This window comes from Colobus angolensis, unplaced genomic scaffold (assembly GCF_000951035.1).
Source record: "Colobus angolensis palliatus isolate OR3802 unplaced genomic scaffold, Cang.pa_1.0 Scaffold29, whole genome shotgun sequence".
Taxonomy (NCBI): Eukaryota; Metazoa; Chordata; class Mammalia; order Primates; family Cercopithecidae; genus Colobus; species Colobus angolensis.
This window is the reverse complement of record NW_012116154.1, coordinates 2,554,180-2,568,210: the sequence shown is the minus strand read 5'-3', so window position 1 is coordinate 2,568,210 and position 14,031 is coordinate 2,554,180. Positions and strand designations below refer to the sequence as shown.

Genomic DNA, 14,031 nt, shown 5'->3' with positions numbered 1-14,031 from the left:
AAAAAAAAAAAATTAGCCAGGTGTGGTGGTGCACGCCTGTAATCCCAGCTACTCAGGAGGCTGAGGCAGGAGAGTCTCTAGAACCCAGGAGGCAGAGGTTGCAGTGAGCCAAGATCACGTCACTGTACTCCAGCCTGGGTGACAGAGTGAAACATCGTCTCAAAAAAAAAAAAAAAATGAAAAATATTAAATGATAATGTAGGTGATATATAGGTATGGGGAAATTGAAAAGGTAGTAGGGAAATGATTGTTACTGGGAAACTACTGTAGAGAATCAAGGGACTTCTGGGAAATGTGGTCTCGGTAAGAAAAAAAAAAGAAAAACGGGAGACTAGTGGCAGTTTTTAACAGGTGAATGACATGGTCAGATCTGTCTTCCAGATGGACAGCTACTGAAAGCAGAGGACACACAATCTCTGGCCTCATCCATCGCTCTCTCCTGCACCCTCCTTGCCCTTTAGCCCCACCCAGACAGTTTCACAGATGGCCTGCCCGGCCCCCTGTCCCTGCTCTGCAGCACAGCGTGGTGGTTAAGAGATTAACTCTGAAGCCACACTGCCTGGATTTGGTCTCCGGCTCTCCACTTGCTGGCTGGCAACCTGGGTAAATTGCTTTACCTCTTTGTGCCTCATTTGCCATCTAGTAGGGTTGTGATGAGGACTGAGGAAGTTACTATTTGTAAAGGACTTGAAATGTGCATGGCATTCAGTAAGTACTGAGATGTATGTACTGACATGAACATGTGTTACAAGCCTGAGCAGGCTAGTGACACCTCCTCTCTACTAAAAACAAAAACAAAAATAAGTTAGCCAGGCGTGGAGACGCTGAGGTGGGAGGATCACTTGAGACCAGGAGATCGAGGCTGCAGTGAACTATTATTGTGTCCCTGTACTCCAGCCTGGGCAACTGAGCAAGACTGTCAGTAAAAAACTCACAAACATATGTGCTACTTTAAAATGACGTGTTTTCTCTGCCCTAAATCACAACATCTCTTCTACGCTGTGCAAAAATATATTTATTCAAAGTCCAGCTGAACCCAAAGATCCATCAACTGATGGATGAACAAAATCTGGTATGTACGTACAATAGTACAATGGATTATTAGCCATAAAAAGGAATGAAGTATTGATACATGCCACAACACGGATGGATCCTCAAAACACATATGCTAAGAGAAATAAGCCAGACATGAGAGGCCACATATCGTATGGTTCTATTTATGCGAGACAGGCAAATCCATAGAGTCAAAAGGTTGATTACTGGTTGCCAGGGGATGGGAGAGAGAGAAATGAGAAGTGATTGCTTAATGGGTTTGGAATTTCTTTTGGGGTTAATGAAAATATTCTGGAATAGGACGGAGCATGGTGATTCACGCCTGTAATCCCAGCACTTTAAGAGGCTGTGGCAGGAGGATCACTTGAGCCCAGGAGTTTGAGACCAGCCTGCACAACACAGTGGGACTCCATCTCTACAAAAAGTTTAAAAATTATCCAGGTGCGGCGGCACACGCCTCTAATCCTAGCTATTCAGGAGGCTGCAGTGGGAGGATTGCTTGAACCTGGGAGGTCAGGGCTGCAGTGAGCTGTGGTCACATCACTGCACTCTAGCCTGGACCACAGAGTGAGACCATGTCTCAAATTAAAATAAGAAAAAGTAAAGAAAATATTGTGGAATAGATAATGGTGATGGTTGCACAACTTTGTGAATTACTAAAAACCACTGCATTTTCTACTTTAAAATGGTGAATTTTCAGCCAGGAGTGGTGGCTCACACCTATAATCCTAGCACTTTGGGAGGTCAAGGCAGGCAAATTGCCTGCATTCAGGAGTTGGAGACCAGCCTGGGCAACACGGTGAAACCCCATCTCTACTAAAATACAAAAAATTGGCCAGGCATGGCAGCATGCCCCTATAGTCCCAGCTACTTGGGAGGCTGAGGCAGGAGAATTGCTTGAACCAGGGAAGCGGAGGTTGCAGTGAGCCAAGCTCACACCACTGCACACCAGCCTGGGCAACAGAGCGAAACTCTGTCTCAAAAAAAAGGTGAATTTTCTACTTTAAAATGGTGAATTTCACAGTATACTAATTATATGTCAGAAAAAAAAATCTAGCTAAAAGATCACCCCTCTTCCCCAGCTGCCCCTCCTGTGGGCTCCCTGTTCAATATCACATGCCATGTTATAGTACAGTGAGTTGGACACAAGTGAGTTGTCCCCACATGAGTGTGAGCAGCTGAGGGCAGGAAGAGTGTCCTGTTCACCTATAACTCCCCAGAACTTAGCAGAGCGACCAATAGGTACCCAGCAGGTGCTCCAGTAAACGCTCACTGATATAATAAGCAGAGCATTACCATTTGAGCGGAAGGCAGACGTGGAGATTAATTTATTTTCCATAATGTGCAGGCTCTAAATTATCAACCTGGTAGCAACGAAACAACTGCCTCTGCACAGGGGCCCAATCCATTATTGAGTATTAAGACCAAGTACGAAATAGCAATAAAAAGCCCTTTCTTTTGTCAGTGAGAGTGAAACAAGCTTAGACTTGGATCTCTTTTTCTTTCCTGTCAACTAGGTTTGATGATGCTGGACAAACATGCAGATCCTGAACTTAGAGATTGCTGCAGCAATAACCATTTTGACTGTGATAATATTGGTGTTAGTAAGGCAAGTACAATTCTAAAATCCTGGCATGAAAGGCACACTCTGGGTGAGCACATGTTGTGAAGTAAATGTAAACAGCAGAAATCCCACAAACATGGAACCAATGAATGAAGTTAAATCTTATATGTACATTCCTTAGAGATGACCCACTCATCCTGCTGTCAATGCTGATTTGGAAAAACAAGATGACACGAAACATGTGAGCTCTCTGCAGTGTTTGGCTATGTCTCCATACCTCTTCTTTCATTTATGTATTTATTTATTTAATTATTAGATAGAATTTCGCTCTTGTCACGCAAGCTGGAGTGCGGTGGCATGATCTCAGCTTACTGCAACCTCCGCCTCCCGGGGTTCAAGTGATTCTCCTGCCTCAGCCTCCCGAGCAGCTGGGATTATAGGCACCCACCACCATGCCCAGCCAATTTTTTGTATTTTCAGTAAAAATGGGGTTTAGCCATGTTGACCAGGCTGGTCTTACACTCCTGACCATAAGTGATTCACCCAGCTCGGCCTCCCAAAGTGCTGGGATTACAGATGTGAGCCACCAAGCCCAGCCTGCTAATTTTTATTTTTATTTTTATTGGTTTTTTTGAGACTAAGACTCGCTCTATGACCCAGGTTGGAGTGCAGTGCCACAATCTCGGCTCACTGCAACCTCCGCCTCCCAGGTTCAAGTGATTCTTATGCCTCAGCCTCTAGAGTAACTGGGATTACAGGCACCCGTCACCATGCCTGGCTAATTTTTGTATTTTTAGCAGAGACAGGGTTTCACCATGTTGGCCAGGCTGGTCTTGAACTCCTGACCTCAAGTGATCTGCCCACCTCAGCCTCCCAAAGTGCTGGGATTACAGGCGTGAGCCACTGCATCCAGCCGTGACTTTTTTCTTCTTTTTTAGCTTCCACTTGTCTCTGCTTTCTATAAATTATATGCTTTGCCCATGAGATAAAGTCCTTGCTCTCTGGTTTCTTCTTGCATCTTCAGCCTCATCTCTCTCTAGGTTCCAGAATCCCTCCCCAAATGGCAACTAACTACCTGCTTTTCATATCTCTGGATCTCATTTAAGACTCATTCAAGCCAGGCGTAGTGGCTCACACCTATAATCCCAGCACTTTGGGAGGCCGAGGAGGGCAGATCACCTGAGGTTGGGAGTTCGAGACCAGCCTGACCAACATGGAGAAACCCTATCTCTACAAAAAATACAAAATTAGCCGGGCGTGGTGCCGCATGCCTGTAATCCCAGCTACCCGGGAGGCTGAGACAGGAGAATCACTTGAACCGGGAGGCGGAGATTGCAGTGACAGTGACCTGAGATCACGCCACCACACTCCAGCCTGGGTGCCAAGAGTGAAACTCCATCTCAAAAAAAAAAAAAAAAAACCTCATTCAAGAATCATCTCTAATTCTAGAGCCAAATGACCTGGGTTCAACTCCCAGTTCTGCCCTTACTAGCTACATAACCCTAGGCAAGTTATTTAACCTTTCTGTGCCTTGGTCTTCTGTATATGGGGATCATAATTGTAGGTAATTCATAGTTTTCTTACGCAGATTCAATGAATTCATCTTCGTAAAGTGTTTAAAACAGGACCAAGCATACAACACATGCTATGTGACATGGTTTGGCTGTATTCTCATTCAAATCTCAACCTGAATTGTATCTCCCAGAATTCCCACGCGGTGTGGGAGGAACCCAGGGGGAGGTAATTGAATCATGGGGACCAGTCTTTTCCAGGCTATTGTTGTGATAGTGAATAAGTGTCACGAGATCTGATGGGTTCATGAGGGGTTTCTGCTTTCACTTCTTCCTCATTCTCTCTTGCTGCCGCCACGTAAGAAGTGCCTTTCACCTACCCCCATGATTATGAGACCTCCCCAGCCATGGGGAACTGTTAAGTCCAAATAAACCTCTTTTTCTTCCCAGTCTCAGGTATGTCTTTATCAGCAGCATGAAAAGAGAGTAATATACTACGTAAGTATGTTAAAAGTCTTATCTTTATGAGGAGTTCCCTAAACATTTCCCTCATTCCCTGCTATGCCTCCTCAGGTTAAACCAATGCTACTGATTCCTATCATAGTATCTAGAAAATTTCATGGCACTCATTTTTAATGCTTCAGTCTCTCTGGGTAAATGTAGGCACAAAATAAATGGTTTTCAATGAATCAGTAGATGGATAAATGAATATTCTAGAAAGCACAAAAGAGTATTTTTTTTTTGCTTACGTGTCTCATTTAGTCTGTGAGCTTCTCAACAACCCAGAATACTTTTGATGCATTTTGTATCTCCAATGCCTGATACAGAACCTGTATCCACTCAATGAATAAATGGTTGGAGTTGTTGCTACCCAAAAGAAAACAATAACAACAGCAACAAAAAAACCCACATAGGCCGGGCGCAGTGGCTCACGCCTGTAATCCCAGTACTTTGGGAAGCCGAGGCAGGCAGATCACCTGAGGTCAGTAGTTCGAGGCTAACCTGGACCAACATGGAGAAACCCTGTCTCCACTAAAAATACAAAAAAAATTAGCCAGGCGTGGTGGACATGCCTGTAATCCCAGCTACCAGGAGGCTGAGGCAGAAGAATTGCTTGAACCCAGAGGTGGAGGTTGCGGTGAGTCGAGATCGTGCCACTGCACTCCAACTTGGGCAACAATAGCCAAACTCTGTCTCAAAAACAAAACAAAACAAAACAAAACCCCACACAGAATCATCAAAATAAGTTTTGGAAGCAAACTTGAAATCACGATTCAAGACTTGGGCAAAACCAAAGAGCATCTGAGATTAACTGGGACATCTTATCTAAGATATCATTGATTATATATATATAAAATGTATCTCCGATAAGATACATGAGAGGTGTACTAAAATAATCAAGCATTGAGTCTTGGCCTTCCACGCAAGACTCAGGCCTCTTCAGAACAGAAGGATTAAGACGGAGATGGAATGGAATTCAAATGTTAAAAGAAAGAAGGGTCAAGAGAGTTGGAATGAAAGTAAATGGGCTACCTGTAGAAGTCTGAAAGTGAGCTTTGGAGGGAAGAAAAGTAAGTACTGCTTTAACAAGAAGTCCTGGGGAATCTGAATGAATTAGATCCTGATCATAGATCTACAACATGTGGATGTGGAGAAATAATGGTATCTAGGGTCCATATCTAACTGATATTCAAGAAGTATAGCTAGATGACCAGGTGCTGTGGCTCATGCCTATAATCCCAGCACTTTGGAAGGCTGACGCAGGCAGATCACTTGAGGTCAGGAGTTCAAGAACAGCCTCTATTAAAAACACAAACAAATTAGCTAGGTGTGGTGGCACACGCTTGTAATCCCAGCTACTTGGGAGACTGAGGCAGGAGAATAGCTTGAACCCAGAAGGGGGAGGTTGCAGTGAACTGAGATCGCACCACTGCACTTGCACTCCAGCCTGGGCAAGAGAGCAAGACTCTGTCTCAAAAAAAAAAAAGAATTATAGCTAGAAATTCTATGAATGACTTTGTCAAAAATATATTCTCTGATGTCTGCCAGAAGCAGAAACTAGGATGGGCAGTTCTTTAATCTGATCCAACAGGGCATTTGTAGGACTTTTGTGACCTTACATGACCTAAAATAACATAAAAGGTCATCAGAGAATTTCCAAGCTTCTCAGGACACATCATTTTCCCACTTATTAAATCTGAAGGTATCTTGTATTCAGCAAAAATCAGAGCTCATTCAGCTGCATTTTATTTCCACTACAAAGAAGTCAAACCTAGAACCCATCTCAATTTGCAGAGGGATCTTCATCTATGATCTCCATTCCCTAGGTTTTTGTTTCATTTCCTTTGGTTGTAATTAATTTCTTATGGAAACTTAGGTAAACTCAGCTTCTCCCAGCCAAGAACAACTGCAAACACATTTATTTATCTTCCTTCCCCAAATCTACAGGACATCAAATATTGACTAAAAGGTTTCTTCAAAGGAAAATGTCAGCCTGGTACACAGACTTATTTCTAGCCATCCTTGAATGTTTGCTGTTTTCCCAAAGCTGCTGACAGTCCAGCTATACACCGGCATGTGTTCATTTAATATAAGTCTCCATGAAGCTGAAAGCACTGTACAATGATTTTTGTTTGTTTTTGCTTTAAATGAAGTCAAGATACAGTCTTAATAAAATATAGGACAACTTCATTTTAACCAAACCTAAACCTTTAAACTTAAGACATCTTTAGGTCTGAAAAGATTCTACTAACAACTTTCTCAAAGTTCAGCTTTGTCTGAAATATATAAATATCAAGAAGTCCTTCAAGAAAAAAAAAAAAAAATCCCAGCACTTTGGGAGGCCGAGACGGGCGGATCGCAAGGTCAGGTGATCGAGACCATCCTGGCTAACACGGTGAAACTCCATCTCTACTAAAAAATACAAAAAAAAACTAGCCGGGCGAGGTGGCGAGCGCCTGTAGTCCCACCTACTCGGGAGGCTGAGGCAGGAGAATGGCGTAAACCCGGGGGGCGGAGCTTGCAGTGAGCTGAGATCCGGCCACTGCACTCCAGCCTGGGCTACAGAGCGAGAGACTTCGTCTCAAAAAAAAAAAAAGCATACCAAAACTCTGGGGATATTTTAATGACATTAGTAGCCTCAAAAGAAAAATTCTTAGAATCTGAGAAGGAAACAGTGAAGTGGCTGAATTCATGACAAAAGGAAAAATAAACTATGAAATTAGGACTTTTCTAGCAGGCTGCTGTTAAAACACTTAACATTCCTAAGAACAGAGTTCAGTTCAACTTCTCACTGACCCTCTCCCCTAATACCTTCTTGGACCCTGAATCATCAGAAGAGAGATGAGTTTAACTCATTGGTGATAAAAAACTAAAGAAAGGAATATCGTTCATGGTGTGTAAGACAGTAGTAACAGGCCAGGTACAGTGACTCATGCTTGTAATCCCAGCACTTTGGGAGGCTAAGGCAGGAGGATTGCTTGACCAGCCTGGGCAACATAGTGAGATCCCATTTTTAAAAAAAAGAAAGAAAAAAGAACAGTAGTGACTGTGGAAAACACTCTAGAATGGGGTTTCTCAGCCTTAGCCCTATGGACACTTTGGGCTGGGTAATTCTTTTTTGTGAGTGGCTCCCCTGGGCACTGTAGGATATCCAGCAGTACCCCTGGCCTTTACTTACTAGATGCCAGAAGCTCCCAAGCCCCACCCCCACTACTGCCTCCCACATTGTGACAACCAAAAACATCTCCAGACATTACCAAATGTTCCTTGGAAGACAAAATCTAGAACCACCAGTCTGGAACCATCCTATATACTAGCAATATTCACTATCTCAGAAGGGATCTGAGAGTTAAGAATCAAATCTGTAAGAACTTTGTAAGATTTGGAACAAGCCATCTAACCTAGAATTATTTCCTTCCTGCAACTTAAAGCCAAGTGACCATCCCCCATCCACTTCACCCCGATCCCTTCAGACATCCAATGAACCAGCAGCCTTTTACTGATTTGAACCATGAAAGTAAAAAGAATTACAGAAAATGCAGCTGTGTAAAACATAAATCAAAGCCTAGTCCAAAATCTCCCCCCACCCCCTTCTATCTAATTTTAAAAGAAAGGAAGTGAAAGGCAATGAGGACAAGGGCTATGGCCAGGGTCAATTGTCAGAGGTGATATAAGCCAAGAACCGACCTTGTAGAAGACTGGGTCCTGGTCCAAAGACCTGGTTATTCCAAACCTGACCTCCTTTGGGAAGCTTTACAAGAGTCTTGGCCAGGTGCAGTGGCTCACACTTGTAATTCCAACACTCTGAGAGGCCAAGGGAGTAGGATCGCTTGAGCCCAGAAGTTTGAGACAAACCTGGGCAAAAGAATGAGACCCCCATCTCCACCAAAAAAAAAAAAATTAGCTGAGTATAGTGGCGCACACTTGTAGTCCCAGCTACTTAGGAGGCAAAGACAGAAACACCACTTGAGCCTAGAAGGTCAAGGCTGCAGTGAGCCTTGATCACACCACTGCGCTCCAGCCTGGGCAACATGGTGAAAAGGACCCTGTCACACACACACACACGAGTCTCAATTCTGACCACCATTTACCTTGGGCAACTCACTAGATGGTGCCTCATTTCTACACCTGTCAAATGAGGATAATTGTAAGACCTACTTCTCACAGGTGGTTTTGTTGGTTAAATAAAATCATGGCCAGGTACAGTGACTCACACTTGTAATCCCAGCACTTTGGGAAGCTGAGGCAAGAGGATCACTTGAACACAGGAGGTTGAGGCTGCAGTGAGCGATGATCACACCACTGCACTCCAGTCTGGGCAACAGAGCAAAACCCTGTCTCAAAAAAAATAAAAATAAGAAACCATGCATGGCTTACAGTGGGTGCTCAATAAATGTTAGTCATGGCTGGGTGGGCATGGTGGCTCACTTGAGCTCAAGAGTTCAAGACCAGCCTGGGCAACATGGTGAAACCTTGTCTCTACAAAATATACAAAATAAATTAGGCAGGCATGGTGGCGTGCGCCTGTGGTCCCAGCTACTTAGGAGGCCAAGGTGGGAGAATCTCTTGAACCCAGGAGGTCAAGGCTGCAATGAGCTGAGATCACTCTACTGCACTCCAGCCTGGATGACAGAGTGAGACCCTAACTCAAAAAAAAAAAAATCATTATCCACACAAAGCCTCTTTCGCTACATGACTGTTTCAGGTGCACCTTATACAGCTCCTCATCAAAGTTGCTTTCTTATTAAAAACAGAATTTAGACAGATATGGTGGCTCACACCTATAATTCCAGCACTTTGGGAGGCCAAAGCAGGTGGATCACCTGAGGTCAGGAGTTCAAGACCAGCCTGGCTAACATGGTGAAAGCCCATCTCTACTAAAAATACAAAAATTAGCTGGGCATAATAGTCCCAGCTACTTGGGAGGCTGAGGCATGAAAATCACTTGAACCCAGGAGACAGAGATTGCAGTGAGCTGAGACCACACCACTGCACTCCAGCCTGGGCAAAAAAAAGAGTGAGAGTCTGTCTCAAAATTAATTAACTAATTAATTGTGAAAACTTCAGGCGCTTCATATCCTTTTGGAAACTGAACCATCTTAGGCAAAACAAATAACCACACCATCTGTGGCTCAATTAAGCAATAATAAAAACAATTGCACCTCATGGGTTCCACTGGTGTTGACATGACATTGGAGAATAAAATGCTACAGCCACTGACACTTTCTATAGCCATGGTTGCAAAACATTATCCATCATAGCCTCTTCTAACTCCATCCAATTCTAATGCTTTATGACTTTTTAAAACATCACCTCTTTGGTCATTGCTTGAGACCATTTTATTCCTATGAGTTTGCAAGTATATGCGCAATCATTTTTTTAGAATAATCTCTGCTTGGGAGGTTGCAGTGTGGTGCTAAAAACAAACAGATGAAGCTTCCACCACTATAAGCTCCAAAAGCCCTGTGTGGTGCTCACCCTCATATCCCGGCTCGCTTTAGGTACTAGAAACTCAAAAACTCAGTTTGCTAGAGATACAAATCAGCCTTTCATTATGTGGTTTAAAACGTGCCTGTATCAGCTTTCTAATTTCCACCTACATAATATGCAGAAGAAACACAGCAGACCCTTTTTACAAAGCTTACAAAAGTTACATAAGAAACAGACAAGAAATACATTTATGTGTTCTATGGATCCATTTTTATGCTGTCAATATTTACAGTATGAATTTGTATGTCTCTCAGTGATTATAACTCACAAGGAAATCCACTGTTTCATCTTATATTTTCTTTTTTTTTTTTTTGAGACAGAGTCTCGCTCCATCGCCCAGGCTGGAGTGCAGTGGCGTCATCTCAGCTCACTGCCACCTCTGCCTCCCAGGTTCAAGCGATTCTCCTGCCTCAGCCTCCCAGGTAGCTGTGATTACAGGCACCCACCACCGCGGTGGGCTAATTTTTGTATTTTTAGTAGAGACAGGGTTTCACTATGTCCAGGCTGGTCTCGAACTCCTGACCTCAAGTGATCCACCCGCCTCGGCCTCCCAAAGTGCTGGGATTACAGGTGTGAGCCACCATGCCCAGCCTCATCTCACATTTTCCTTTATCTTTCTCTTACTTGTTATGTGGGATGAATCTCTATTCACACAAATTTTTGTTTTCACTATTAAATATATATGGCATTTAAGGCCAGCCACAGTGGCTCACGCTTGTAATCCCAACACTTTAGGAGGCCGAGGCAGGCTGATCACAAGGTCAGGAGATCGAGACCATCCTGTCCAACACGGTGAAACCCCCTCTCTACTAAAAATACAAAAAAATTAGCTGGGCATGGTGGTGCATGCCTGTAGTCCCAGGTACTCAGGAGGCTGAGGCAGGAGAATCACTTGAATCCTGAAGGCAGAGGTTGCAGTGAGTCAAGATCACACCACTGCACTCCAGCCTGGTGACAGAGTGAGACTCTGCCTCAAAATAAATAAATAAATAAATAATGGCATTTAATATTATAAATTAAGTACATATACATGCTAAATATATTAAATATATTTTGTGTTAATTATATATAAACATATACATGTACTTTAAATCTATTTATATTAATGTGATTGCATATTAAATATATAATATAAATGTTAAAATTTTAGTAAATATATATGATTAATTTGAATTATAAGTTTGATGACTGAAACTATACTTAGGTCTTTTTTTCAATGTTTGTCCCCAACCCCATTTCCCCATTACAGTTTCCTATATACCCTAGATACTCAATTAGCATTATTTTGTCATTTGTGGTATGTAAGTAAAGATCACACACTTTATATTTGCCAATGTGGACATAAAGAGAAACACTGACATACAAAATGGTTGTCTAAAAGAATGTGAAGGGCCAGGCATGGTGGTTAACACCCGTAATCCCAGCACTTTGGGAGGCTGAGGCAAGCTGATTGCTTGAGCCCAGGAGTTCGAGACCACCCTGGGCTACATTGTGAAACCCTGTCTCTACAAAAAATACAAAAAATTAGCCAAGCATGGTGATGCGCACCTGTAATCCCAGCTACTTGTGAGGCTGAGGTGGGAGGATCACCTGAGCCCAGGGAGGTCGAGGCTGCAGAGTGCCACGATTGTGCCACCGCACTCCAGCCTAGGCAACAGAGCAAGACCCTCAAAAAAAAAGAAAAGAAAAAAGAAAAAATGCTAGGCAGCCAGGCAAGGTGATGTGCCTGTAGTCCCAGTTACCCAGGAGGCTGAGGCAGGAAGATTGATCGCTTGAGCCCGAGATGTTACAGTGAGCTATGATCATGCCACTGCACTCCAGTCTGGTGACAGAGTGGCACCTTGTCTCTAAAAATAAAATAAAATAATGCTTTTTCTAAAAATGAATGATAGGCACTAGAGGTGTCTCCTGTTTCTGCTAGAGGCACCGGATATAAGAGGGGAAACTTCCAGCCGAGCGTAGTGGCTCACGCCTGTAATCCCAGCACTTTGGGAGGCTGAGGTGGGCGGAGCACGAGGTCAGGAGTTTGAGACTAGCCTGACCAACATGGTGAAACCCCGTCTCTACGAAAGTACAAAAATTAGCCAGGCATGGTGGCATGTGCCTGTAATCCCAGCTACTCGGGAGGCTGAGGCAGGAAAATTGCTTGAACCTGGGAGGTAGAGACTGCAGTGAGCTGAGATCGAGCCACTGCACTCCAGCCTAGGCAATAGAGCGAGACTCCGTCTCAAAAAAAAAAAAAAAGGGAAACTTCCAGCATCTCCTTGGGATGTTTGAATCTCAGTAAACACACCCAAAATTGAGCTCCTGATCTCTACCTGCCTCAAACTTGTTCTCCCCTAGTCTCTGCCATCACAGCCAGCAACACAGATCAGAACCCCTCATCCTCAGTCTTCCCTCCAGGCCATCACCACATCTTGCAATTTCTGCTGGCCACTGCCAGCCTCAGACTCAGGTCTGATTTCACAGAAGAAATCCCATGTAGGCCACTGGCTCTCCCCACCATCAACGCCACTCCCAAAAATCAACTCCTGGTCAGGCACAGTGGCTCACACCTGTAATATCAACATTCTGGGAGGCCAAGATGGATGCATTGCCTGAGCCCAGAAATTCAAGACCAGCCTGGGTAAAATAGTGAGACCCTGTCTCTACAAAAAAATCAAAGAATTAGCTTAGTGTGATCACGTGCCTGGAGTCCCAGCTACTTGGGAGGCTGAGGCAGAAGGATCACTGGAGCCCAAGAGTTTAAGACTGCAGTGAGTCATGATCACACCATTGCGCTCCAGCCTGGGTCAGGGTTATCTTTTAAGAAGCCGTCTTTAACTGCTTTCTCTTAGGCCTGGATTAACAAAATGCAAACTCTTTTCCATGATGTTTAGTGACCCACATGTTCTGAGTCTCAGTAATCCCCATAACCCTACCTGGTGCCCATCTTCTCCTTGCTGGGCACCTTGCACTGTTGCAAGGTCGGCCTTCTTTAAGTCCCTCAACATGCCAAGCGTTCCCAGCCTTAGGACCTTCATGAACGCTACTCCATCTAGCAAAGATGGACATCTCCCTGCTCATCAAAAAACTTCAGCCCCACCTCCCTGGAGGAGCCTTCTCTGATGACCTCACTTATGGGATTCCCACCCACTATTGTGTAGTACCTGCGGGTTCCTGGTTCCTTCAGAGCACTAAATCTCACCTCCAACCCACAAAGAAAGTCCCAGAGGATGGAGAATCTTTATTCACCACTGAGTACTTAGTATCCAGTGTCCAGCACATAGCAGCTGCTCAAACAGCAGTTAAGTCTGTATCTAGGCCAAGCACGGTGGCTCACGCCTGTAATCCCAACATTTTGGGAGGCTGAGGCGGCGGATCACTTGAGGTCAGGAGTTTGAGTCCCGCCTGGCCAACACAGTGAAACCCGGTCTCTACCAAAAATACAAAAATTTGCCAGGCCTGGTGGTGCATGCCTGTAATCCAGCTACTCAGGAGGCTGAGGCAGCAGAATTGCTTGAACCTGAGAGGCAGAGGTTGCAGTGAGCTGAGATCACGCCATTGCACCCCAGCCTGGGTGACAGAGTGAGATTCAGTGTCAAAAAAAAAAAGAAAAGCAAAACTCTGGGCCGGGTACAGTGGCTCACACCTGTAATCTCAGCACTTTGGGAGGCTGAGGCGGGCGGATCACCAGGTCAGGAGTTTGAGACCAGACTGGCCAACACAGTGAAACCCCATCTCTACTTAAAATACAAAAATTAGCCAGGTGTGGTGGCATGAGTAGTTGCAGCTACTCGGGAGGCTGAGGCAGGAGAATCACTTGAACCTGGGAGGCAGAGGTTGCAGTGATCTGAGATCGTGCCATTGCACTCCAACCTGGGTGACGGTGAGACTCCATCTCAAAAAAAAAAAAAAAAAACCTCATTCAAG

The 14,031-nt window shown here is 44.3% G+C and overlaps 1 protein-coding gene across 3 annotated transcripts in view; it reads right to left on the bottom strand.

The window, feature by feature from the left end:
- RBM47 (RNA binding motif protein 47) overlaps positions 1-14,031 on the bottom strand; it is a 237,915-nt gene that overhangs the window by 211,489 nt on the left and 12,395 nt on the right. The gene's annotated exons all lie outside the window — the stretch shown is intronic.